We start from the raw sequence: 5,556 nt of genomic DNA on the forward strand, positions 1-5,556 counted from the left end.
AACATGCTTAAAACTCTCGCACTTTGCACAGAAACAGTTGGGCAGTGAGATTACTGTAATTCAGCCCCTTAGAAAGTTATACCTCTTTCTTTTCTTTGGCCCAAGAGTTGTACACACCTGAAAGAATCTGGAAACTTCGCAGGTGCTAGGGCATAGGACAGTGTTTGTAACACAGAACTCTGTATCTTAGAAATTATAATCCATGGTTCAGAGTAAGATGTTAAAACTTGGTTGAATACATAGGCCAGGCTGTGCTTTTTGTTACAGACTAAACTGAAATAATGAGATTTCCAGCCCATTTGACGGCTCTGATTAGAGCTTGGTGAAAGTTTTAAAAACTAAGAATTCCACTCAAGTAAATCTCTGTAATTTTTTTTTTTTTACATACGTGGTGCAGAGGAGAATACTCTGTGTTAAACATCAAATTACACTGCAAAATGCTAGGCACCTGAAATGCTATGGGAAGAAGTTTTCTTGGAAGCATATTACGGAGGGTGTTAACTCTCCTGATACATGAAGGTGCAGATCCTGTATTTAAGCATGTGGCACCAGATGCTTAGAGATCAGGGTCACTACATGCTAAGTTGTTTTGGTTTCGTTTTTTAGTAAGGGTTTATTGTGGCTACATCAGTTTTTTGGTTTTTTTTTTTTTGGTCTGGAATAACGCAACCTAAGTGAGTAAAGAGAAACTGGTGCCACTGGAGGTAGTGAAGAGGGAGTACAGATGAGAGGACTGGAGCTTTATAGGGCCAACTAATTCTATCCATGGAAAATGTTTTCCGTCGAGTTGGTGTTTTTAGGATCACCCTTCTGTGAGTCTTCTCACAGCCAGGGACAGGCTAGGGTTAGGGTTAAGAGATTGAAAGAGCCTCAGCTCCAGGCACACTGGTGCTGGAAAGGGCCTGCCGAAGCCATTGCAACGCGGCCCCAACATTGCTGCTTCTCCATCTTTCTGAGCTGGAGAACCCAGGTACTGGGTTTTGGTAATTTCCTAGGGCTAAGGTCAGGGCTCTGCCAACATTTGGGGTTGAGAGATCTAAAGAGGTTTGAGCTCCAGGCAAACTGGTGCTGGAAAGGGCCTGCCGGGGCCACTGCAGCAGAGCCCCAACATTGCTGCTCCTTCATCTTTCTGAGCTGGCAAACCCAGGTAATTAACTAGCATAATTAATGGTTAGGGTTGAAAGATCTAAAGATCCTGGAACTCCAGGCAAACTGGCGTTGGAAAGGGTCTGCCAAGACCAAGGTGTCAAGGCCCTAACATTGCTGCTCTCACACCTTTCTGATCTGGACCCCCCGCAGGGGTGGACACCTCGGCTCCAGCAAAAATCTGCCATTCAGAGGGCTGTTGAGCCTACAGCTGCTGGGACACTGGCACTGGACAGAACGTTGCAAAGGCATCATCTTGGCAGGCTGCTGTCAGAGAGACTGCATGTTGCATGTCTTGGAAGACCTTGGAATGGCAGTGCCTGTGTCTGCTGGGAGGGGCTGGCCAGGCCTTGCCAAAGGTGAGGCCTTTACCCCCCTGCTATGCCCCTAGAGCAGCCCCAAGGCCTGGCTGAGCTGTCAGCCCTGGACTCTGGGGGTGCTAGTGCCCACCTGGGCCCTGAGTGCCAAGCGACCAGCAGTGCCACCTAAGTGGTGGGCACATGAACACCCTGGGCCTTAAACGCTGGTGCGTGACGTCAGCACATAGTCACAGCCTAGAAGCCTGCATGGAGTTCCCGTCCTGATCCCATGGCAATCCTAGGAGCTGATAGCTCTAGGTGCGTTTTTCTAGCTCTCTGCTTGCCTTCTGTCTTCCTCTCTGCTGCTATTTCTTTTGCTACATCTTTTTGTCTGGAACTTTTGGGCAACAAAGCATTTTGAAAGATTCAAGGTTCTTTCCCGGTTATGTGGAGTAGATGCTAGGTAAATGCTAAATTAACCCTGACTACAGCTATGATGAGCAGTGCAATGTTGAATTCAATGTTTTATTTCATCCCTTGCAAAGGTGGTTGAATTTTGAGCATTTGATTTTTGATAGTGTTGCCAGTAAGCATTTGGGTAATTGTCACCTCTTGACTATATCTGCTGGGGATTTGTCCCTTGTGATAAGAGAGAGCAAGATAGCTCTGACTTAAAAGCCGTGATCTATGAAACCAGGAAGCTTAACAGCTGACAACATGGCCAACAGCATGCCTATTAACAAGTGCCCCATATGGTGATACGCAACTCTTAAATGAGTGCAAACGTGACAGCAGAGGCTACAGTTCTGCTTTAAATAATCTAAATGGCGATGAGATGCAGGAACGCGTATGCTGGAAAGGGCCTGCCAAGACAAACACAGCAAGGCCCTAACATGGCTGCTCCTCCATCTTTCTGAGCCGGAGAAGCCAGGTACTCGGCTCGGGTAATTAACTAGGGTTAGGGTTAGGGTTACGGCTAGGGTTAGGGTTTAGAGATCTAAAGAGCCTCGAGCTCCCGGCAGAGTGGCTCTGGAATGGTCCTGTCAAGACTAATTTTTCACCACCCTAACATTTCTCTTTTCTCAGCTTTGTTATCTTTAGCCTCTACATATTCGGTCATCTTTTCCCCAAATCTAGCCTGCCCTTTGCCTTGAGCTTTGCAACAGAATTTTCAGCTTCCTATATAATATTTCTGTATTTTATCTTGAGCTGAGTTGTCTATATATAAACTCTTTTTTTACCTGGTGTATGAAAATTCATATTCCATTTCCTTGCTCCTTTGAGGTGCCTCTTTTTCACTTCTTCTTATCCTTCAGATTCTTGTTTACAGTCAGGAATAGTAATATTTTGTTTGTTTCATTTTATTTTTCTGGTACTTGTGGATTGGATATCAGACTGAACTTCAAAACTATGTTTGAGGTGTGGAGGATTGTTTCTTTATTTGTACCAGTAGTGTGCTTTTATCAAGGGGTAAAGTTTTTTTGACAGACTACTGCTTGCTTTTATTATTCCTGAAATGGAAAATTATTTTTCTAGTAGCGTAAAAGATATGGACTGACATTGCGAAATCAGTAAGATGCCATAGCAGAAATCATAGCTTAATCTGAGGAAAGTTTTGTAGATATATTTGAAGTAGAATTCTGTCAGAAGAGCTAGTCTTTAATCTACAACAAGAAGCTTTTCTTGTCCTGGTGGATTGCAAAGTGCTCCGTTGCTTTTCTAGAAGGTACTGCTCTAATTTTCCTCTAATGATCCTTCATAAAAAGTCTGCACTGAGAGCAGATGAATCTGGGGTGGATATTTTTTTTCAGATTTCTGCAATATAACTATTTCATAGAAGCTAATGGTGGGGCAAGTGATGAATCCCTTATGATTAAGTGGCTTATTTAAATCTTTGCAGTGCTTGTGCTTTACCCTGAGGAGGGGGAGAAGGAAAACAAGAATAGACAGTGATAAAACTCCTTCTCTCTTCTTGCCCCAGTATAATGATTTTGCTTTCTAATTTACCTATTACCAGACATACGTGGAAATCCTGTGTGCCCATTTCACTTTGATCTCAGATCAGTGATGGAGAGGTGAGGAGGTTCAGGATGGCAATTCTCTTCATGCTGCAACATACCACCAGAACATGCAGCACCACAAGGTAGAGATTACTGGCCAGTTTTATTTTTGAAGCACGGCTTTTCTGAAGCTGTGTTCTTAGATTCTTGGGACTCCTTTGACACATCATAGAAAAGTGTCTTATAAATACAAATATTTATTTCTTATTCAAAAAATGTGTGAAGCATACAAAAAATTCAAAAGCCCCACTAAAAATGTTTAAGGTGATGTGATTTGAAAAAACTAAATAAGGACTTGATCAGATTGTCTTATTGGGTCATTATTAACCTCAGCTACATTTATAGGTATTCCTTAACCGCCTTTATCTTATCAATATAACAGACTTGTGAGTTAATCCTGTCTTGAAAATATAGTTTATAAACTCACAACACACATCAGATTGCCTAAAATTCACTTGTCCAATTCTGAGTCTTAGATGACTAAAATTTATGTAAAATATGTGAGACATTGTGGCTAGCACAGGTCTTTCCCATGAGAACATTCTTGTATGTTTTATAAACAAAGATAAAGTTTGGATGTTGTTGTTACAGTGTCTCGAGATTTGGACAGTTCAGGCCTGGCCAATCAGGCCTAGGGGGAGGTTTCTGACTAACCAATCTGGGTGACCTCTGAAAAGTCTATATATATGTCGGATTCAAATAATAAAGCGCTTTTTTCTATGCCACGCTGAGAATCCAGGTTTTCCTTCTCTGCTAGTGGCTCAACAGCGACAAGACGTCATAACTGCTGTATTTTCCTTTGCCATTGCTTTTTACGGAAAGCTTTAATGGAACAAAGAATTATGAAATTATGTACAATCAAACTATTTTTTTAAATGAAATTTTAAAGTATTTTGAGCCAAGAAGAGCTCAGAACCACAAAAATATAGGGACAAAATAAATAATAAAATAGTTAAAACCCTAAAATTTATCTATTTTATAGCATCTTTCACCTAGGTTGAATGTAGCATGTTTTGATACACTAACACTACACAGACTGTGTACTACTGAAGTACAAATCATACATTTTAACAGTTGGTCAGGTACATTGCCCCCTTAATGAAATATTCCTTTTATTATTTCCTGCTTCCATTTTGTAATAGGTTTTACTTTCCCCAGGGGTGTGTGTGTGTGTTGCAAATTACGGGGCCGAAATAAGCTAATTTTCTGGAATACCAAATATACTTGCTTCATTCCTAATGAAGTTCTCATTTATCAGGTTAGCTCTTTATTCATGTGAATTAGGAATACTGGCTAACTCTGTAGATGAAGAGTTTGGACTGGCAGGTGAGTTATTAAAACTGAGTGGAGTTTCTAACTTTGCTGTTACAACAGAGCATCTGATTTTCAGGGTGTCTACTGCTCTGGTACAGATAATGTCTGTGTTCTATACATATATTTATGCTTTGTGTCTCCCTGTCATTAACCCACAGCACAACTCTTTGAAAAATATTCCCAAAAGAGATATGTGTTTGTTTATTCCATGAACCTTGATCAATTTCCCCAAACTGGTATTGATTTCAGTGAATGTTAATTCAGAGAGATTTCAGCTGACTTTCAAAAGTGGTGTAGGCAAAACTGAATAGAACAAAACAGAATTTAAGATTAAAAATTCCACATTTTGTTATTGTTAGAAAGGCATGGCGGGCATAATAAAACCTCTCAGCATCTGCATTTTTTAATTTTTAAATGTCTTATAAACTGGCCTGTAGTTCTTCTAGTTGAAGAAAGTCAAATTTTTGGACCATGTTTTTCCTCCTCAGAATGTAAGTTGCATAGAAAAAATAGAAAAAGCCCAAAGGCATCCCCTGGGGAATGAAGAAACCTCATCCTGTCACCTGTTGGCCCTAGTGATTTAAAATACAGGTGAAGAGTAAAGCAGAAGAGGTAAGAGAAGAGTACAGGTCTAAACACTAAGTGCAGTCCATGAATCTAAGCCACAGGGAACCACCCACCCATGGCTCCAGCAGGAGGGTGGTTAGGAAAGGTCACACTGGCTTCCTGCAGGCATT

This window comes from Lichenostomus cassidix, chromosome 1, assembly GCF_008360975.1.
Source record: "Lichenostomus cassidix isolate B80296 chromosome 1, HeHo_3.0, whole genome shotgun sequence".
In the NCBI taxonomy this organism is placed as follows: Eukaryota; Metazoa; Chordata; class Aves; order Passeriformes; family Meliphagidae; genus Lichenostomus; species Lichenostomus cassidix.